Below are 24292 nucleotides of genomic sequence, written 5' to 3'. Positions count from 1 at the left end.
TGTTGGTTACCAAGTGATAATTTTTTTCTTTTTGTCACAGCAACTCATGAGGACCATCTACTGAAACATGGAAGAGCTACAAGATGTACCAGTAAAGTCAATAGGAGTGGAACGGATATATGCACCCTTTTGGCTCAGGTTTGATGGCAGGGCTACATGAGGCACTCACAGGTCATGGAGCAGTTCATAAAATGAGGCATGATTAGCCTAAACATGGAAGCATATGCAACAAGGATCTAGTTTCGCTAATGTCTTTAATAGATATGGTTCAGTTAGCTCCGTATGAAATTGTGTGGTCAGCAGGTCAGGGGATGGTGATTCTGTGGTTTTTTGGAATCCCACCAAGTCTAAAAATATGAGAGGGAACTTTTGAAGCCCTTAATGAGTAGGAAGTCATATTAACACAACTTGAGATCACTTGGATAATGTGTCAAGGAAAGTGCAACATGAGCCTTGCCTTAATCTCGGGTCAATTACATTTTCTTGGAAAATTCAGTTCTGAGTCAGTAATCAGTCTAATGATTAGTTTTCATTGTCTTATAGCTGTAAGTGTGAGAGTCTGACAAGAGTTCAAGTCCTTCATTTTAGTTGATTAAGTGGTTAAGTGACCTGTCAAGGGTTTCACAGTGTACTCATGAGAAAATCAAGGCTACAACCCATCTCTTGATTCCTAGTTCAATGTTCTTTTGTCATGTCTCTTGTGGTTTAGAAAACAAAGCAAGCCATTTAAAAAGTTTTTTTTTAATTTTTTGTTGATAATCTTGTATTTTTGCCCTGACTATATTTCCCTCATGTTCACCCTTCTCCCTGCCTCCAAGAAAGCCATTACTATAATAAAGAATTTTTGTAAAGAGAAAAAAAAAAGGAAAAAAAATCATCAAAACCAATCAATATTGCAAACAATCTGAAATTATATGCAATGTTCCATGGCTGAGAACTCCTCTGCAAAGAAGCAGGAAATTGTGTCTTCTCATAGCAGGTCAAGATTGTTCTTAGTAATTTCTCAACATTCAGTTTCAATTGCTTTGTAATTGTTACTCTTTCCATTTTTGTTGTCATCGTCATTGTGTATAATGTTTTCCTGTTTTTGCTTATTTCACTTTCCATCAGTTCATGTAATTCTTCCATGTTTCTCTGTATTTATCAAATTCATCATTTCTTACAGGACAGTAATATTCCAGAATACTCTTGGACCACAATTTGCTCAGACATTACCCATTTGATGTGCATCAACTTTGCAACTTTTTTTTTTGCACCTACACAAGAAGGCCTGCTATAAATATTTTACCTTTCTATTGATGACCTCCATGAGCATATGTCTGTCAGTGGAATCCCCTGGTCAAAGGGCATGGTTATTTTCATCATGCTCTTTATGTAATTCCAGATTGATTTCCAGAATGCTTTTACCATTTCAGAGTTCTTCCCAGCAATGCATTAGTATGTCTATTTTTTCCACAACCACTCCAACACTGATTATCTTTATCTTAGCCCTTAAACCACTTAATGGATATGAGGTGAAAGCTCAGGGTCGTTTTAATGTTTATTTCTTTATTACTAGTGACTTGGTACATTTTTAATATTAGCTCATATCATTATATTTTCATCTTATGTCTTTTTCTTATCAAAGATATTTGATATGGAGGCAGCTAGGTGGCTAGGTGAATAGATCACAGGCCCTGGAGTCAGGAGGATCTGAATTCAAATCCGACCTCGGACATTTAACACTTACTAGCCGTGTGACCTTGGGCAAGTCACTTCACCACAATTGCCCTGCCCTCCCCCCTCTAAAACTCCCCCTCCCCCCAATATATTTTATATAAAAATTCCCCCTCTTCCTTTCTTATCCCAGATGCATTAATTTCATTTGTGCAAAAAACACTTGCATCATTTTTAGCAGAAATAGGAATTCTAATTAAATTGGTTAGCAGAGGCAAAAAACAGTTTCAAATTATTAAATGTTAGACCTTTAAAATGCTAACTATAGTTGGGGGAATTTTTTTTTCTTCATTTTTCAAAACAGCTGTTAGAATCCCTTTTTCCTGTCCTTGGGTTCTATTGACCCCTTAAAATGAAAAGATGAAACAATAGGTAAGAAAGACAAGCATTTGTAAATAAAAAGAATAGGAACTGAAGTTAAGGTTTATTGATTTACAAAGGAGACTTTTTTTTTTAAGTACAGAAGAAAGTATCCACATACTGTCTTAAGGAAAGGACATAGCGTGCAACCTTGCCAGAGGGAGTCAGAGATCAGATCTTTCAATCCATGGGAAGAAAGCGATGCATGGGGAAGATTTTTATTCTTTAGTTGCCTGAAGAAATATATTACTCCATTTCTAAGAGTTAAATTTGTTTTCAAAATCTTAGAAATAAAAATCAAGTGTTTTGTTTTGTTTCTAATACCCAAGATAAACATGCTGGGCCTGCAGTCATAAAACTGGAGTTTGATTTCTGCTTCTGACACTTACTAGCTGTTACTGTCTCAGTCTCTCCATCTGTAAAATGGAGATAACCCTACCTCACAGGGTTATTGGAAAGATCAATGAGATAATGGATATACAGTGCTTTGCAAACCTTAAAGCAACAGATAAATGTTAGCTATTATTCTTTGTATTTTTGTTCAGAAAACAAAAATAAACTCCTTTTCTTAATCTCTCTAATACTTGGCTTCCTGGGCCCACATGGGGAGGGAGGTCTATACACACCGGTGTTTGTTTGGTTCCTGGTTATTCCACAGTTTCTCCCTCTCCAGTTCCTTATTAGTCAAGCCTTTTCCTAACTCTGAGTGCTTCTTTCCCTGATGAATTCTGCCCCAGCCTGCCCCAGCAATTTACCTCTGATCAAAAGTTTATGTTCAAAAAATTATGGTCTCCAAATCCATACTAATTTTTTTCTGAAAACAATGCTAAATTTATTAAGTTGAAAAATAACATCAAAATAAAGAATAATTTTCTTTTGAAAATCCATTATCATTATACTATTTATAATTTTGCTAAACAGAATTTTTATATAGCCAACCTTGAAGAACTACCCATGGGCCCATATTGGAGATGGAATACTGCACCACTTCCTTTTCCACTAAGACAGACACTCTTCACTGAAGGTCTCTGAACTTTAAGGCAGCTAAGTGGTGTTGCTGATAGAGCCCTGGGCCAGGAGTCAGGAAGACTTGAGTTCAAATCACTTAACTCCTGTTTGTCTCAGTTTCCTCACCTATAAAATGGTGATGATAACAGCACCTAACCCAAAAGGTTGTCACGAAGATCAAATGAAATAATCATTGTAAACCACTGAGTACAGTGTAAGCACTATATAAATGTTAGCTACTTATTGATACTATATATATTTTTTAACTGTAGGTCAACACATTTAGTAAGCCTACATATTTTATTTTATGCATTTAAATTATTTTTAAAGAGGTTCATGGGCTTTACCAGACTGCCAAAGGTGTCCACAAATCTCTGTTAAGGGGGTACAAGCATGTATTTTGGATTGGGCTAAGTCTTGGGGAAGTCTACCTCTAAGGAGCAGGGTCTAGACTCCCTATTCTCACACTCATTGGTTCAATAAATCCTTTATCCCCATGAATGATTTCACCTACTAGCTCATATCCAGGCCCCTCCCCTAAAAGGGAAAATAGCAAAGGGTACTCAGATTCCAAAATGAATCAGGTATGAGACAGGTAACTTATTCCATATGCATACAGGTAATGCTTGATATAAAAGATTCACAAGAATGCATTAATAGAATCGGATTCGTCATTTAACTTATGACTGCTTACAATCCAGTGATGCTAGTATTCAAACCTCCTTAGAATGTAATATAGTCTATAAAACTGCTAATTATGCATGATATTTCACCTTGGCCCTGTACTGTCCAAACCAAATTATTTCCTAGTAAAAACAGCCAAATTTATCTAGTTTCTGATGCAGAAACTATTTTTTTTTCTCCTGCTGCCAACCTTTCTATCCAATCAGAAGTCCAAGAAGAAAAATAGTTGGTCTGGTAATGAGTAGAAACTCAAGTAGTAACAACAATGAGTTGGCAACAAGCAGTAACTCAAGTAGTAACAACAAGAAAAGCAGATGATGTAGTAATGAGTGCCGCACCAACTAATTTTCTTGTTGGATCCCAGACCTTTCAAACAAGGAAAGTCACCTCCAAGCCTGGACATATCCACCTTGAGAAAGGAAGCATAAAACAGATAAATGAAGCCAGGATTCTGCATGGAAATTCCCCTGTTGAGTAAGAATAGAGATGATGCAAATGAGTTCTATCTATTCCTCCATCCTCTTTTAGTGGAATCTGGAAGTAAAATATTCTACTTGCCACACAGAAGAGTCAGTCAAGTGACCGAGCTGGAATCCCTCCATTCCTCTAATTGATATAACATCATGCCCCCTGCCACTATCATGTATGGGGAGGATGACCACAGGACAACATAAAGTTTATCACATCACACAAAAGCACAAAGTCCTTTTAACTCTAGGCCATCCCATGACTGAAAGCAGACCCCCAAAGCACCCCCATGTCCACTAGGATGAAGAATGGCGAATCTGAGCCTGTTCCATGGAAGGAGAGCAGTGTAGAAGAATAGCAAACATTATATAGATGTATATATAAAAACATATGCACATATTAAAGTGCACTTTAATAATGTACACAACCATTTAAATAAAATAATAACAATAACATATTATTGTCTGTGCCCTTCTGATCTTTCTCATATGTTCTATACTACTTAGGGTGAAGGGGTCCATTTCTGACAGAATGATCTGCCCATCCCTTTGGACTCCTGAATCAGTCCTTCACATTTTAACAACTTGAAGAAAAGAACAATTTGGTACACTTCCTGAAAGGTTGGGATCACTTCATGGAGAGATTAGAGGAAGGAGATATAGGGATTCAAGTCCCTTCAATCATATTGCTACTCTTGGCCATAGGGTCCTTGATTCTAGGGCACAGAAGGGTTGTCCAACCAGCTGGGGGATGAAGGTATTAATAACTTATAGACGTAGCCTACCTCTCCTTTGTTGATTACCTCTTTTATGGCCTCACTAAGGAGGGCCATGTCAGCTAGTCTGGCTCACTTGTTCTGGTGATTGGTAAGTACTCAAGGAGCCCAAAACCTGAGTTGTAGGCCTTTATGCTAACAGCATATTAGCTCTTCATCTGTTGTATGCAACAATCTTTAAGACAGTAGAAGGAGTGAATTTCTTACCCTCTTTTCACTGGAGCTAGAGGGAATGGGTGATAGTGGGGAATAATCCAAGACAGAACCTGTAAAGAATACCATGAAGTATTTCAAATGATTATATCCAGACCATGTAATTTTATACAAGGTTTTCTATATACACATATACATATATTTAATATAACTCTCAGTTGTGAGATTCAGGTTCACAAAGACTTTAGATGCTGATATTGTGCAATTAAGAAAAGACAGAGATTACTGGAAATACCAGTTACCTGTCATGATAGAAGGAGTCTTGTCTAAGCCGTCAGAGCGGACTGACAGAGAGCTCAGTCTTGAAAGGACTTTACAGTTAAATGCCTGTGGAGAAAGATTCAATAGAGAAGGTATGCTGAAGAGAATTCTGAAGGTGAATTGAAAAACTTAAACTGCCATCTTTGCCATTTTTCAGTCACTTTCAGTTATGTTCAACTCCTTATGACCTCATTTGGGGTTTCCTTGGCTAATGTAGTGGAATGGTTTGCCATTTCCTCTTCCAGCTCATTTTACAGATGAGGAAACTGAAGCAAACCAGATTAAGTGACTTGCCCAGGGTCACACAGCTAGTAAGTGTCTGAGGCCTGATTTGAACTCAGGAAGACTCATCTTCCTGACTCTTTGACTGTCACTCTTTCTACTGTGCTACCTAATGGTCATCTTTAGGCTAACCATGTTCATTGCTATATTCTGAAGAGAGTTGAATAGGTAGATGATATTGCCAGGTGTGGCATTTAAGAAGGTTCAAGAGAAATAATTTTGGGGTGATTTAATTATTTTATTAATAAAGCTAGCATTTTAATAAAAGGACTGTTATTTGGACATCTCTCTTAGACCAAAGACCCCTCATGGCAGTGGACTTACAACTTATATGCCCTTGGAAGAACTATCAAGGTGACAATCGACACTGGTTGTTTAATGATCTTAAGAATAGATTATCATAATGAGAGGATGGGCTATATTACAATGAAAGTCTTGGATCACTCAAATCTTGGTCAAAGAGAGTTATCAATTTCCATATCACCTGTCTGAGAAAAGAGAAGGTCCACATTTACCCAGACCAGTTTGGGCAAACTGCTGAAGTTGCTTGTCCCTCATTCTGTAAGACAATCGATGATATCAGGAGGGTGGTATCTTGACTTGTAAGTGAATTGGATTTAAGTGAGGCAGGGCTATACAAAGTGTACATGAAAGCCTCACTCTCTCCTCCAAGGTCATCTGAATCCAGTGACAAGACATAAATCAGGATGACTGGATATGACCCCAGATGCAGTGGGAGACCTTGGCTTTAAAAGGCGGTCTCCTTTGGCCTTTTAAAGTCAAGGTCTTTCCCAGGTTTCAGTGTCAGGTAACACCCAAATTATTGGGTAATTTAAGGTTAGGTAAGAAATTTGGCAAAAGATGACCTAGTTTTCCTACTCAAAAAAAAAAAATCAAACTGGGAGGGGAAGACCTTCAGGGTTTCTGGCCAGAACAGAAATAGTTGCTATTTACACCCACTTTGAGCCATCAAAACCCAAACAATTACCAAGCAAGGCTTGGGCTGGGATCTATTATTGGCCATAGTGCCATACAGAGTCATAGAGTCATAGTGATTTAGGTTTAAGGCATTGTCAAGCAGCTCCATTTGAATCCCAATGGTCTTTATCAGAGGCTGGTTTTCCAGAGTTGTTTCAAGAAATCATAAATGAAACTACATATCACAAAAGAATTAACTGTCCCACAAGGTGATAGAATAAATAAGTAGGGAAGAGAGAAAAAAATTTAACTCCCAAACCCCAAGACATCTTGTGAAATTTTAGCAATCAAAATGTATATTTCTTTGGGCAGAGCACCCATGTGTAAGGGCTATGATTTCGCATGTAAACAGAGGAGGAAGAAGAAGGAAGGAAGGAAGGAAGGAAGGAAGGAAGGAAGGAAGGAAGGAAGGAGCAAACATGATGAGCAGGAATGTACCCATTAGTCCACATTTAGAATTTCCTTTACTGTCAGACTAGATCTTGACCTGGGTAAAGCTCTGCCTAAGATTTCCCACACTGGTTCATTTCTGGATTAGGAAGTAGAAAAGGGGAAAGATCTTGGTCCTAATACAATGATTAGTTATTATATACAAGAGAGAAATAATCATTTCTCACACAAGGAAAATTTAGTCAAACATCCTTCTGAGGATTTTTACTTAACTATGTTGTGAAGAGAACTCTATCAGTGAACTCCATGTAGTCCCAGGGTTTTGGAGAAGTTATCAGTTTACTGTGGGTGAGAGGGATTTTGTTCAGCAATTTCTTTCTCTTGGCTTCCCAATAGACAAAGGTGACTTTAATTGTAATTGCCATTGCAGTTGATATATTGTTTAAATATTTATCTATATTTCTGTATTGCTTGTTACTGTTAACAAATTATGTAGCCAGTAATAATGATATTTGTTTAAGCCTACTGGTTATTTTAGATTGAGAGATGGAAAATCTTCTGAGAGACTTCCCCAGGGGTGAGCAATTGAGCCAATGAGAAAGTTTTGCTGTTTTGGTGATTCCAAGGTGATTCCAAAACCTCCTTTTGAACAGAGAGAAATAAAGAATTGATATGATGATAAACCAGTAGGAGAATGCAAGGTGGAGAGAACCTGAGAAATAGTGGTCACATCTTACATGGTACATCATTTAACCTCTCAGATTTACTACATATATCTATAGAAAACATACAGATATGCACAGAGGCCAGATCTGTGATTTCCTTAGTAGCATAGGGAGACAACTTTCTACCCATGCAGGTTGACATCTTCTTTGTGATTCAGGATCCTAAAGAGTTTTCTAGAACACTGAGGGGGTCATACAGTGAGAATGTGCCAAAAGTGGGACTGGGACTTGGGCTTTCCTGGCTTCAAGGCCAGGTCTCTATCCACTAGGCCACTCCCTATCAACATGCCAATATAGCTATAGCCGCACACTTGTGTGTGTGTGTGTGTGTGTGTGTGCGTGCGTGTGCAAGACAGAGAAAGGAGAAAGAGGGAGAGAGAAAGGAGAGCAGAGAGAGAAAAGGAGCAAGAAAGGAGAGAGAGAGACAGAGATGGAGAGACAGAGAGAAGGAATGCAAGAGAATGTGGAAATTTGCCATTGCTATGGGACAGAATGAAGGAGAAAGACTAAATATGTCATTGGGTGATACAATGGAGAGAGGAGTAGACCTGCACTCAGAAAGACCTCAGTTTAAATCCATCCTCAGCCATTTATTAACTATGTGATCTTGGGAAAGTCACTTAATTTAGGTCTACCTCAACTTCTTCATATTTAAAATGGAGATAATAATAATAATAATAATAATAATACCTTCTCCCATGATTGTTGTGAGGACACAATAAACAATTTTTATAAAAGTGCTTTGTAAACCTCTAAAGATCTATAAATATTAGTTACTGTTGTAATGATGATGATGATGATGATGATGATGATGATGCAGCCCAATCACTATAAAAAGTTTATTGATTGGGGCGGCTAGGTGGTGTAGTGAGTAGAGCACTGGCCCTGGAGTCAGGAGGACCTGGGTTCATATCTGACCTTAGACACCTCAGACACTTCACACACACACACACACACACAAACCTAGTTGTGTGACCTTGGGCAAGTCACTTAACCCCAATTGCCCTCCCCTCCCCTCTACAAAAAAAAAAGCAAAAAGAAAAAGTTCATTGATCACTTCTTGACCAATGTCTGTACCTAGACTAAGTACATGTCTTAATTCAGTTCACCTGAGACAGTATCCAAACCATCTCAACTACAGAGACTACTAAAAACACATTTTCCCGAATCCACCTCTGGCAGAAATTTCCAGTAGAACCCTCAATAATCTTCAGCCTTTTAAGGATATCCCCTAACTCACACTCAGCATACTTTCCTTTTTTATTCTAAACTTTTTTTCAACATGTATATTATACCCTCCTCTCAAAATAATTGTAGTACCTTTTTCCTACAGGCTCATCCCCTACCAAAGTAAAATCAGTCATTTAAAAAAAAAAGGCCTTCTCCTTTCCATATGTCAGCACCTAGAATGTTTAACAATGCATATAGTATTGTTGGGCATGAATAATCTTAGCCTTTCCAGAAACATGCTGATGAGTTGAGTGATTTTAATCATCACCAAAGTCGGGTAGTAGCTGCCATTTTATCTGGACACAAATGCTACAGGTTGGCTATACTCAGAGTGGTTGATTTTTCTTTCCCTCATTGTGAGTTTTGAGTGATACTGTCTGGTTCAGGTCAACACTGTCATACCCCTGGGCTCCTGTTGTGAGACTTGACTCCAAGGCCGGTGCCTGAGATGAAGCAATCTGACGCCCCACCTTGAGCTGACAATAGGTGGAAACAGACAAGGGACATAAACTCATTTGGAGAGAATATCTCTCAGTATTGCTCTGACTTTTTCCCCTTATAAGTTCCCAGAAACCACGGACCAAGTGTTTCTACATTTTCTTTCTGTTATTGAACAGATGCAGAGAAACTGAGGGGACAGGGCTAGAATGCAGCCAACATAGAAAAATGCTTTCTCCAGGGTGGCTAGGTGGCAAAGTGAATAGAGCACCAGCCCTGGAGTCAGGAGGAGCTGAGTTCAAATCCGACCTCAGACACTTAACATAAAAACTAGCTGAGTGACCTTGGGCAAGTCGCTTAACCCCAACTGCCCTACAAAAAACAAACAAAAAATGCTTTCTCAGGCAAAGAGTTTGCATGAGACAAACTGTTCCATGCTGATACCTTGTGCTTGTTCTTCAGCGTGTTGCCCGACTGCTGATCAGTCTCCCCTCATCCCTTTCTCCCATCTTAACAGTCCTTTCTTAATGCTTACCCAGTCCTCTAGATTTGACTTCCATTTTATGGTTTTTGATTTCCATTTCAGACCAGGATTCTTTCTCCCCGGATATTGTCTATTCTTCAAACCTGTTAGCTACCCTAATCCCCGTTGGAGGGGGAATCAGACTCTCTGTCTTTATTGATGCTTCATATAATTTTTTCTTTGAAATGAACTTATGATTGCATTTGAATAAAGAACTCCACTTAAGAGAATTCCTTCTACAAGGGCTGGCAAGCATTCGGCAATTTATAAGCTTAGAGACTTGCCTGGGGAACTAAGATGCAGGGCAGGTCACACTACCAGCATGAGTCACGGGCAGGACTTGAACCTATGTCTTCTTCACTATGGCCTGCTTTGTATCCACTACACCGAACTATCTCTGTTTGTTTTTTAAAATATAAACACAAATCTAAATGTCTGGAAAGGATTAAAGCACTAACTCCTAACTCTCAAGTATTTTTTTTTTTTAAGTGAGCTCAAGGCCTTCTAAGAAACTATGTGACCTCATCAGACAGTTTACAGGTGTGATTTTCCTTAGCTGCAGCAAGAGAATACAAAATGCCTTAGATAAATTAGGGAAATCAACCATAAAAAGACAAATGAAAAAACTGGATCAAGGCAAGATTAAGTATACTCAGAGAGAAAAAAACAAACAACAGAGAGGAGAAAGAAAGATAAGGCAGTCACAGGTGTATTGGGAAAACACTCAGGAATTTTACTGAGCATAAATTGAATATGAATGAGTAATGTCCTGCTACTGGCACATTAACCACAGAAGAAAATTAAGATTATACTTGGACATACTGACTGGAGAATGATTGAAATTAATCAGCCAGGATATTGAGAAATGAGGGCTAAACAGGATGAATCCTTGGAGAGCAAAAATAAATGGAGCAGCAGTCCTGACAAATGTCAGGCTGCTGGACCCAGATGGCTCTGGAGGAGAAAGTGAGGCTGGTGACCTCACACAGTCCTTCCTCACTTGAATTAAAGCTAATTGCAAGTCATGTCATAATTCCCTGATGTCATGGTCCTCTTCAAAAATGAAGGACAAACATAACGTGGCAGCTAGGTGGCCCAGCAGAAGTCAGGAAGACATGAGTTCAAATCCATCAAATCATCGATGTGACCCTAAGGAAGTTGCTTAGCTGTGTTTGCCTCAGTTTCCTGAAAAATGGGATGGAGAATGAAATGATAAACCACTCCAGTACCTTTGCCAAGAAAACCCCAAATGGGGTCATGAAAAGTTGGACACAACTGAAAAGACACTGAACAACAGATACGGTCATGCTGGGTATCATACACAGGAACTCCTAGGTCACTTCCCTTTCCTGACTACATAAAGAAAAATTTTGGTCTAATAAGTTCAACATGACAAGGACCTGACCAACTTGCTGAGATTCTGAGAGAGCAGCAGGTTTAAGAGAAGCTAAGTACTCCAAGAGCATCTAATGGCTTCCTTCAGGCAGATGGACATGAAACCTTCCTTCTTTCTTGATGTGCTAGAAGAAAAGTCCTTAGACCCCAAATTACTGAACTCCAGCTTCCTAGACAGAGGAATGGGGACTTTTGGTGGAAAAAATATTGAATTCCTTGGCTGGAGCATCCTTTGAATCCAGGCACAACCTACACCCTTCCTTCTTCCCAATTCTTATCAACAGGTAGAATCTATTGAAGCTGCCCATCCAAAGGATGAAGAAAAAGATGAGGAAGGGAGTAGAGAGAACTCTGACTTAGGGCATCCCAAAGTTGCCTTTGGGAGGAAGAGGGGATTCCAAGATTGAGCTGTCCCCAATCCTAACACAAACAAACCAAAAACTCTAACACTAACTGATCTCTCCCAGAGAAATAATGACTAGAAGAAACAGAAGCAGAGGGACAGATAGAAAGAGAAGAGAATCTGGAATCTAGTAAGGTCACTTCTATCTACCCTGAAGTTACTTTGGGTAGTGACTATATTTCCCAATATAGGAGAAGACTGCTTAGTAGCATTGTAGCAAAAAAATGTAAGGCTATGCTAAGGACCAGAATTGAGCTGAATAATCCTGATCACCATGATTACTCCTATATTTAAGAAGTGGTAAAAAATAAAAACACTTAGAAAGTGAATAAATGAGAAAGAAGTTGGGGTGGATATGTGAGCAAGGAATAATAGATTTATAGCCTGACTTTATCCTCACACCCTTAATACCTGAAGCAAGAACATTCCATTTAATTGTGAATTCTATCACTGCCCATCTTAATCTCTAGCAATACCTATTTTATTCTTTTTAGATAATGATATCAAACATTTTTAGCTCTTCAAGGTTTGTATAGTGTTTTACACATATGATCTCATTTATTCTCATAATAAAGCTGTTGGTAGGTGCTATTCTCATCCTCTACATGAGAAAACTGAGGCTGAAAAAAATTTCCTATAATGATATATCTAGTAAGTTACTGAGGCAAGATTTTAATTAAGGTGTTTTGATCCAAGTTTGCAATTCTATTAAGTATCTGTCAACTCCATCAACTATCCACTAAACAATCTTAGGGAAGAAATATATTGGCTTGTGACATATTACTTTCTCTTCTTAAAGAAACTATCAAAGTTATATGAGCATATTTTAGAAGCACAGATTAAGAAGGTTCAGAAGGAACCCAGTCATTATCGAATTGTCCCATAGATAATCAAACTGAGTCCCAGAGAAAGTATGTGATTTGACCAAACTTCCACCCATGTCTTTAATCACAGTCCTCCAATGTACTTCCCATTATGTGATGAAATCTCAGAATGTATTAGAAATATTGGGAGCTTTATTATACATCATGCTACCTTTTCTTCATCATGATCACAAATTTTGGTTATCATCATCATCATCATCATCGTCATATTCTTTTCTTCCTCATTCTCCTTCTCTCTCTGTCTCTCTGTCTGTCTCTGTCTCTCTCTGTCTCTCTCTCTGTCTCTCTGTCTCTCTCTCTCTCTCTCTCTCTTGTTCCTTCTCCTTCTGTGTCTTCCGCGGCTCCGCCCCCCCCAGCTCTGCGTCGCACTTCCCCCAACTGATGTTAACGCGCCTCTAACCATTCCATACACCCCCCCCACTCATCTGTTGAGTGAAAGAGAAGCTTCTTTGGAGAATCATTTTCCTTTCCTCATACTTAATATCATTTTAAGAGTTGTTTATTTTCCCCATTCATTCTTGTTCTAAGTTAGGATAGCTTCTGTTTCCTTCAGAATTTATCTGTATATTGAGAATGGCTGTTTCTTTACTTTGCAAAGAAACTTCTTTATATCCCTACCAGTTTCTGTTTTGTCAATCTCTTTAGGCCTCCTTCCTCCCAAATTATTTCTATCTATTACATGTATTTAAGTGATGGCTGTGTCCTTTCTGTTATTTAGCATGGAAAACAAGAATGCCGCATCTATTATTATAATATCACAGGCGAATCAATTGGTGAAACAAAAGTACATGGTATCCGTTTAACAGAAAATGCTTTAAATTTATGCTGCATATAAAGTTCCCAGTGTTTTAGCTACTAAATACTACTAATTAATTAAATCTCCGTACCAACTGAATGAAGAGTGATTCTGTTTCTCAAGCAAATGTTTTTAATTGAACAAATGCAGCAATGTTAATACCGATCTAAAACTACAGAAAGTAGCTTTCAAAATTAAATATAGTTCCCTTCCCCCACATTCCCTCCCACAACCCACCCCACCCGCCGAACGTTCTGTTCAACAAAGGCTCTTGCGCCAGCCGTTGGACAGTTGGTGCCAGGGCTGGACGGGAGGCGGTGGAGACTGAGGAGGGCGTTAGTGGGGCAGCCTGAGAACATGGAGAGCCGGGGATTGACCCGGGGACCCTTCAAGGCCAGAATGAACTACTTGTTTTCGGCCAGGGATGCCTCTAAGAAGACACTGGCAGTTATGGCCACTGTTTCACTGCCCGAGGAGCTGAAGATCGGCTTCATGAACAATTAAGGCGCAACAGCAATTTTAGTCTAGAAATGACAAGACAACAGGCTTCGAAACTGTTCTCTTGACCCACATCATTGAAGATATTCAGGGCAGATGGGGATCAGAAAGTCGGGAGGACCACAAGCCTCCCCTCAGATTTTCTCTAACAGCTCCTCTTGAGAGGGTGCCACGGAATCACCCAGAATCGAGGAAAGGAAGCTTCGAGAACATTTCTAGGGAGAAGTTGCTTCTGTCACCCACTTATCTGGAAGAGTTCCTGAGGAGCGTTTCCATCCTCCCTCACTGGGCGTTTATTATCAGTTAGGAAGTATATACCAAAATGACCCAACGGTTTCCTGAGAAACAGGAAGCATTGTAGTATTTGTAGAACTTGGGTTCAAGCGTTTTTGTTCCAAAAGTATGTGATAGGACTGTATTGCAAATTGCGGTGAAAAGCATTGTTATTTGGTAATGATTTAATTTTGTTTATTCCTATAATTACATTAATAAGTACATAAGGATCTATTAATTATTTAATTAATATAACCATTTAATTATTAATATAATTATTATATTTATTTCCAATTTATTATATTTAACATTATTATTTAAGTATATTAATTAATAAATTATATTATTAATATAACGTTGACATACAATTAAGTATATTAATAAATTATATTATTAATTAATATAATGTTTATATATAACAATTAGTTATTAATTAATCATAAAATTGATTAAATTTTAATTAAATTAAAATAAAATAAAAAGTAAATGGAGCAAGAGAAAAGTTGGATGTGGAAAGAAATGAGATCCCATAGATTTAGAACTGGAAGAGGCCTCAGAAGTCATTTATTCTTCATTCATGGAGGAGGAAACTGAGGGCTAAAATTGTCTAGGGTGAAAGGAGTGCATAGTAGGGAGAGGGCGGGGAACCTGACACAGATTACCCCAAGAAAAGTCTAGGAAGAAGATAAAACAAATGCAAAAACTTATCTGTTCAGTTCAATTCAATTGTTTTTTAATCAAGAATAACCAAAAGGGCTGTGTACATGATTCTAGGTAGTACAGTAAATGGTGCCATGCCTGGAGACAGGAAGAGCTGAGTTCAAATCTAACCTCAAATACTTTCTAACTACTTTACCTACAAATCACTTGACCTCTGTCTGCCTCAGCTTCCTCAACTGTAAAATGAGGGTGGTAATAATAGCATTTATCTCCCAGGTTTGTTGTGAGGTTCTAATGAAATATTTGTAAAGTACTGATCAGTCCTCTTCCCATTAAGATTTTATAAAGAAGAAAATTAGGTTTATGAATAAGTAATCATTGAAGTTTTCTAGAACATTGCTTTCAAATTCAAATAGAAAATGGGGGCCACTAAACAGTTCAACACTGTATTGAGCCCAGAGATCCCTGCAAACCACATATTCACTTAGAAAACCACATGTTATCTATGTTCTATTGCCATCTGTAATTTCCCCCCCCCCCCATTCTTTTGGTATTTTCTCCTTCCTTGAGATATCTTAGCAGACAATCAAGCCCCTAATGCTTTCAAGATTGCGTAACTTGCAGCATGGATGTTCTTTATATATTCTTGATCTTATATAACTACTCTTCCTGACTTTATCTTAAGGGCCATTTCTATTCCTTCCTATAGCACATCAGGGGGCTGCTCAGGGGTCTATAACTCTTTGTCCATTTCTCAAATCTCAACTGTGTTTTCCAATTCCATTTCCTTTTTCCAGTAATGAAAATTCATGAATTACTTTTTGGTCAGTCAAGAGTGCCAATAAATTTCTACTTAGCATCTGTATATGAATTAATTCAACTCTTCTGAGAAAATCTCCAAATTTTAATGCATACTGTACAGACTGCTAAAAGTATATTTGCCAGGATCTCCTTGATTGTGTGACCTTATATTTCCCATAAAGGTTTAACTAATGTATGTATGGTCATATCCAGTATCTTTGATGGTTTGTCTCCTTAACAATCTTTCTTTTTTTTTTTGCAAGAGTAGATTTTATGTGAAGTAGAGATATCAGAAATCCACAGTCATATAAAAGAGAAAGCATCAGTAAGATATAAAACAAAAAGTTTAATCCTAAAATAATTATTAATGATAATTTCAAAGGAGCCCACTAGCCACCTCAAGATGGCAAAGACTTGATCACCTTTCCAAACAGAGACAGCATCCAGAGTACCAACATTTTGGAAGCAAATTCCTTTATAAAATGGTTTGTCCATCTTTGCATCAGTCACCTGGTACCATCATATATTCAGTTGACTTGGTTTGAAGGTCTTGTCATGTTTTTCCTATAATCTGTCTTTCTATCCATCCTCTGCCACAGATGCTGTTGAGTACTAGAGTTTTCTTATTTATGGGCTTTTCGATTATGCTCATTACAAATACTGCATAGGGAAACAAGGAAGGGCCCCATGACATGATTTGTCTTTTTGTCTTTGAGTACCTAATGAAATCAGATCTTCTATTTGCTTTTTCAAGGAAAAACATCTTTCCAGTTAGGTTAATGCCAGAGATAAAAACAAAATGAGGCATCTATTTCAAAGTTATATTTGAAAATACCTCAGATAACATCAAGTTATTTTACAAAGGTTAAAATAATCTAAAAAAGCTTAGGACTCATGACAAGGACTCATGAATATGAAACTGAGGGTGTATAAAAGTTATAAAACCTAATAGGAATTTCAATTGAAAAATATAATGATACTTCCTAATTCCTAATTGTTTATCACACGGTTCAAAATTTAAAGTTACATAAAACTAGTCATGCTGAATGCTTTTGTCTTTTGAATTCATTTATTGTAAGAACATCTCTGTTAGGTTTAGATCTTTCAAGAGTATTATGACTTATTGGCCATTGGACAAAGTCTAGAACACCAAGAAGATATTGTTCATAAATTATATAAAAACCTTTATGTTCTTAGCAATATCATTGTAGATCAAAGGACACATGAGACTGAAAAGCAATTAAATTTTTTGCTTATTTCACTGGTTGCCATGACTTAAGAATGTACTTTCCAGGGCAGCGACGGCCGAGACGGCGGAGGTGGCCTTGTGGTCTCCCTGGTGAAGTTCAAAGAAGTGGTGGCTTCTCAGAGTCCAGAGACGGCTTCAAAGAGTCCGGAAATGGCAGAGAAGGTTTGAACATCTGGAGAAATTAGTTGAGAACATTCTACTAAAGGTATATGATTTATACAGAGAAAGATAATAATTGCTAGAATTTACATGACACTTTACAAATATTATGGCATTTTATACCGACAACAACCCTAGAAGATAGGTACTATTCTTATTCCTGTTTTACAGATAAGGAACTTGTTGAGGTTGAGTGACTTGCCCAGGGTCACACAGCTTGCATAAACAGGAGTAACAGGAAAGAGGAAAAGATGTGTTGAAGTTAGATTGTCAAAGGCTTTAGGTGAAAGACTGAGTTTATATTTTTATCCAAAAAGCAAGTGAGTCATTGGAGGTTTTTTTTAGCAAGGTCAGCTGACCTATGCTCTATAGAAATTATTTTGGAAATCTTTTGGTAGATACTAGGAGAGGTTAGAAGCATTAAGACTGATCAAAAGGCTATCATAATAATCTAGAAAATAATGATAATCTGAACAATGGTGGCTCTGGGGAATGGAAAGAAGAGAATGAATATAGGAGATACGATGGAAGTACACTAATGAGATTTGGTTTGAATATGAAGAGTGAAGGAGAAGAAAAAATCAGGGATGACTGAGGTTACAAACCTGGTTGATTAAGGGGATTGTAGTACTTTTAAAAGAACTGGAGGAGGAGATTTAGGGGAAAAAGATGAACAGTTGCATCTTTGAACATGTTCAGTTGGAGAAGCTGATGAAGTATTCAAATAAAGATTTAAGCAAAAAAAAATATTAGAGCTAGATGCACATTTAGTTATTATCTGCAGAAAGATGCCAATTGAATCTATGAGAGGAAATACAAGAAGAGAGCTCATCTTTTTCCAAGGAAGAAGGATATGGATCCAATGGTGAGGAATTAGGCAAGGCATCATCCAGTAATTGTCTAGGTTAATGGGGGCTGATAACTTCCTACTGAGGGATACTGAGGCAGCTCTCGACCCAATGTGAACAGCAGAGATATGTCTTTCAAGAAAGTGGATTCAGGACATGGTTGAAAGCCTGCCAGGAGTTGTTTAACTTGATGACTACTCCTGGTTATTTATGTGGTTTTAAATTGTACCCTTAGATGGAAACTACAAAGTGCGTTTAAGGATAATGAAACACTGGCAAGCAAACAAAAAACCCTGAAAATTTTAGGAGGCACAAGAATTTTTTTCATCAAAAGTTTTACATCTCATTGCTTTGTTACCTGGAAGGTATCTTAGAAGTCCTTTGTTCAAATTCTTCATTTTACAGATAAGAAAATTGAGCCTGACAAAGGTTAAGTGACTAGTCCTAGGTCACACAGGTAGTAAGTGGCATAGCCAGGATTTGAACTAGCATCCTGTCACTCTAAGTTCACTGTTCTTTCCACTATTGTATGCTGTATCCCCCACCCCCACACACTTCAAATTCACTTATTATGTATTATTATATACTGTAGTTTTATTCTCCTACTAGATTTTATACTCTATGAGAGAACCAAACTTACTTTATCCAAACTTTTTTGATCCTTTATTGATTACCTCTTAGAGAGTTCTGCAAACAGATACTTAGTAAATTTTTCTTGAATTTAAAAATTACCAAAGGTGGAACTAAGATGGAAAAGTAAAGAAAGCACTCAACTGAGCTATTTCAATATCCCTTCCAAACAACTTTAAAATAAAGCCTCAAATTGAAGTCTGGAGTGGCAGAGTCAACATAAAGTCAGAGGGAACCAAATTTATAAAAATAAGAGCCATTCCCCAGTTAATAAATGGTCAAAGCACATGAAGAGGCTGTTTTCAGAAGAAGTAATCAAAGATATCAATAGTGACATAAAAACAGGAAACTAACAAATGCTCAAAGGAATGTGGAAAAATTGGGACACTAATACACTCTTGGTGAAGTTTTGAACTAGTCTAGCCATTCTGGAGAACAATTGGGAACTATGCTTAAAAAGCTATAAAATTGTGCATAACCTTTCATCCAGCAATACCATTACTGTATCCCAAAGAGATCCAAAGAAAGGGAAAAGGACCTATTTGTACAAAAATATTTATAGCAGCTCTTTTTGTGATGGCAAAGAATTGGAAATTGAGGGGATGTCCAACTAAACAAGTTGTGATATATGAATATAATGGAAACAGATTGTGTTATAAGAAATGATGAGCAGGATGTTTTCAGAAAAACCTGAGAAGACTTATATGAACTGATGCAAAGTGAAGTGAGCAAAACCAGGAGAACATTGTACAGAATAACAGTAACACTGTATGATGATCAACTATGGATGATTTAACTACTACTCTGATGAAGACAGCAATCCAAGACAATTCCAAAGGAATTCCTTTGAGCATTTGTTAGTTTCCTGTTCTGTCATGTTAGCCAATCTGACAGATGTGAGGTGATATTTCATGGTTCTTTTAATTTACATTTCTCCAATTAAAAGTGATTTATAGCATTTTTATGTCACTATTGATATCTTTGATTACTTCTTCTGAAAACAGCCTCTTCGTGTGCTTTGAACATTTATTAACTGGGGAATGGCTCTTATTTTTACAAATTTGGTTCACTCTGACTTTTTTTTGACTCTGCCACTCCAGACTTCAATTTGAGGCTTTATTTAAAAAAATACTATCCACCTCCAGAGAGAGAATTGATAAACTCTGAATGCAGATTGAGATATATATTAACATATAAGAAGATACTTCTTATAAAACTTTCTTTACTTTTTTTGTTTTATTTTTTTGGTCTGTGTTTTCTTTTTCAAAATGGCTAATATAGAAATATGTTTTGTATGATTTAACTCATATAACCAATATCAAATTGCTTGCCTTCTAAAGGAGGGAATTTGGAACTCAACATTTTTTTAAGTGGTTGTTAATTTTTTTACATGTAATTGAGACATACTTAAAGGAATGAACAAAAATATATTAAAATTAGTTGGACTGGTGGAGAAATTAGAGATCAAAACATGTCACATTATAATCTTAATTTACATTGAAGACAAATGTTAACTGGGGAAATTAAAATTGCTTCAGAGATTTATTTAATGATCAACTGCTATCTGTTAGTTTTGAACAAATATAATTTCCTATCAATTATAACTTCAAATTGGCATTATTACAGAGATTGATAATTAAGAAATATGGAATCAATTTATTTTAAACCATTAAAGAGTATGAATATCCTTTTTAATACTGCAAATTCTCTCAAAGTGCCTTTTGATGAGATCACAGATGACCTAAGGCTTTCTGCTGCCAGAGACAGAGTCCTAGATAGTTACCATTGATAGCAAAGTTGCCTTTTTTATTTCAAGAATAAATAATAGGGTATAATGGTAAGCCTAGAAGATACCTTTAAAATTAGCAAAACTGAATGTTCTTTGATAATGATGGAGCCTTTATCTTTTTCATTATCATATTATAGCTTTTTCTTTACTTGCTGGAAATCCGTTTGAATGCCTAAAATATGCTGACTTAATGAGCAACTCAAGGCATTTTTTATCTATGATACTAATTGTAGGTATCAAAATTTCAAACTTCCCCAAAAGCCTACACTACTGAGAAATATTTGACCAGAAACTGAGGAGAATGAGAGGCCAACAGCCTGAAGGATTAAAACTATACTGAAGCTAAGCAGATAAATGTCTATGTGATCTATTTTGACAGCTAATGATAAGCCCCAGGTATCCTCATCCAAGGGCCTGCTGGAAAGAGCCTAAGGCATTATTCAAAAAGGCACAAGTCAGTCAGGGGTTGATAAGGCCTGAAGTTTCACCAGGAAGAGTAACAGCAGCAGTAGTCTGGCTGGGCATGAGACTGAAGCTGTCAAAGTTAGAAAACAACAACAATAAGCAAACAAACAAACAAAAAAAAAACAAAAACAAAACCAGAATCATGGGCAGAAGCCAGAGTCTATAAGTACCAGGCACTATCTGGGAAGTCTGAATGAATAAGGAAGCAAGGAGACAGAAAGCTCCACCAGTAGGGGGGTGGTGAGCAATGCATTGGGGATGGAAGCTCAGAGTCCACAATTCTAATAGATCAATCAGTCATTTAGTCAATAAGCACGTATTTGGTGCCTACTGTGTGTCAAGTACTTTGGTAAGCACTGGGGATACAAAGAAAGATAAAAAATAGACTTTTTATCCTAATGGGTGGAGACCACACATGAACAGCTATGTACACACAAGATACTTTGGGATACATGGGGGAAACTTATGCATTCTGAGTTTTGGAAAAATATTTCCCCAGAAAAGTAACAGGAGACCAGAGAAACTTCACCACAGAATTGTGTAAATAAAGTTTCTGAGACTGGCAAGGTCAAGGTGAGCCTGACTGATCTTACGTTGAAGGAAGGCCTCCACTAACTTGGAGATTTAGTGCTCAGATAGGGCTTTCTGAGAAGACTACCTACAGAGAAAACTTTATCTCCCAGGAACTGACTTGGTCTTGGGCAACTCTGGAGACACCTTCTTTCCAAGATTGCCTAATGACTCAACTTCCCAAATAATGAAAATGGTTGAGTAGGCTAACCTGGTAGAATGTTTGAACTTCCTATTTGCCACTTTATATCTCCATAAGATTTTGGAAAACCCTATATATATATATGTGCCTATCTCCTTTTGTTCTGGATTGTTGCTATTCATCTGACTACTGTCCATTAGCTGGTGCTAATTAAACCTCTTATGCTCCAGCCTTGCCTCCTGATTTATTGACCTCCAGTCAGATAGCCAAGGTGGGAGGAATTACTTTCTTGGTGGATGTTAGAACCTCTTCGTTGAGGAATTCCCCAACATGAATCTTAGAGAGTTGCCTCAGTGGGGCATTGAGAGGTTAAATAATTTTGCCCAGTGTCACATAGATCATATGTAGTAGAGGTGATACTTGAACCCATGTTTTCCACATGCTAAGATCAGGTCTTAATCCATTGTGCCAATGTCACCAATAACATGCCACTGATAATAATGATATCTGGGGTGAAATCTGGTCTTTAGAATAGATCCAGCTCAACTTAAATTCCTACAAGAAGTGATTGACTGCCAAATAGATTCAAATCTAAATTCACATGAGAGTTTCATTGACTCTCTTCAGGGTATAAAACTTGAGTAGTTTACATGTGATGAGTAGAAAGAAAGTAGAGTGATGGATTATAAACATTTCTCAAGAAGTTTAGCTACAAAAAAGAGGAGAGATATAAAATGTTAGGTAATGAGGACTAATGGATCAAGTAAGGTATTTTTGAGATTGGATAAGAAGTGGGTATGTCTGTAGGCTACAGAGAAGCAGCTGGTAGACAAGGAGAGATTGAAGATAAGGTATTGAGTAGGGTAACAGAGAGGGAAATCTGCTAGATAAGACAAAATGGATTGGAATCACTTATGCAACAGAGAGATTTGATTGGTAAGGAGAAAGGAAACCTCTTCATGAGAGATAGGAATGAAGAAGATAGTAGCAGAAGGCATCTAGGTGATAGGAGGTGAGGAATGGAGAAGAGGGAATTCTAGATAAATGCCTTCAATTTTTTGTCATGAAATATAAGATACTATCTTCATCTGAAAGGGTAAGGAGAGCTGGAGCCAAGGGGAGATTTGAGGAATGATGAAGAGGTTTATGTTGAATGGGATAGTGAGTCAATTAGAGAGGTATAAAAAAGATTGCCTTGTTGTAGTGAGTACCCAGTCGAGATAAACATAAATTTGTAGTGGACCTGATCAGTATGGTTTCATGATTTTCTTCAGGTTTATTTAGCAGTGTGTATTTAGGAGTTATGGGAACATTTCAAGGTTGGGGCTTGGGAGGTCAAGACCAGAGATATAATAAAGGGGCAAGGGACTCAAGAGTAGAGAATGGTGTAAAATTGAACTAAGGTTCAAGATGAGAAAGAGAGGACAGCATGGCCAATGTGGGGATGATGGCCTAGAAAAGAAATTAATGGGTCAAAAGATTAGAGGTCATGGTGAAAATAAAGAATAGAGTCTGAGGTTGAAGGGTTGTAGCAGCAAGCACCCCAAGCTCGTCCTCAGGGTTTGCCGCCCATACAGGTTCTTGGATCTGCTTTGTTAAAGGAAAGCAACTCAAAATAGGTTAACAAGCTTACTTTAATCAGTCAGACATATATCGTTTACCTTGTTCAGGAGAAAAGGTCAGCACCCTGAACCTCAAAGTATACAGGCATAATTATCAAGACAGAAACATCAAGCAGACAACGGCTTCCCAGAATTCAGATCAAATCACACAACACTTCTCAAAGTGAGTCCCAAAACAAAGCTACACATCAGGGCTTATATAGCCTTCTCCTGGCTCAGAGAATGTAACAACCTTTTGGACCCACTGGCCAATCAAAAAGTATCTACTGAAAAACAAGCCTCCCCCACCCCAGGCTTCTGGTGCACATTAGCCTAGGGGCAGGGAAGATCTTTAAAATTTACATTCTTATTACAAGGGTACAGGAAGATGTGTAATGACAATAGGTATAATTAGGTTAGGTGATTTCAGAGTTTGTGAATATCAATGGGGCACATTTATGGATGATAGAAAAATTAAGGGTGTGACCATCATTGTATATAGCTGTAGTAGGGCTGAGGTAAAATGAATCAATTGAGGTATTGGGAGGTCAGGGTATTTGAAGGAGTATCAATATGTGTGTTGAAGGTCCTTAAAATTAAGGCAGAGAAATTAAAAAAAACCTAAAAAATATATTAAGTTGGGAGTTGGAGAGAAGACAAAAACTGTGAACCAGGTACTGAACTCATTGAAGAAAGAAGGAGAGTGCCATGCTGGTTGGTAAACAACAGCTACCAAGTCAGCAATGTCAGATGGAAGTAATAGAGATTATAAACTGAAGAACAGACCCAGAGACCTAACTAGAACATTGGATTTGGAGGCAAAGGCCTGAGTTTGAATCCTAGCTATGGGTAAGTCACTTATATTCTTAGCCTCAGTTTCCTTATCTGTAAAATATGGATAAATAAGAATATCTAATTCATAAAGTTGTCATAAGGATCAACTGGGATAATATATATGTACATATATATATATATATATATATATATAAAGTATTTGGCAAACTTTAAAGTTGCTATATGCATTTTTTATCATTATTATTGTAAATTGTTCAGGTAGCAATAGAAGCCACAAACATTC

Source organism: Petaurus breviceps, unplaced genomic scaffold, assembly GCF_028583685.1.
Source record: "Petaurus breviceps papuanus isolate PSGF00001 unplaced genomic scaffold, PetGlider_PUasm1.0 126, whole genome shotgun sequence".
NCBI lineage: Eukaryota > Metazoa > Chordata > Mammalia > Diprotodontia > Petauridae > Petaurus > Petaurus breviceps.
The sequence above is the reverse complement of the archived record's forward strand: the minus strand, read 5'-3'. Positions refer to the sequence as shown.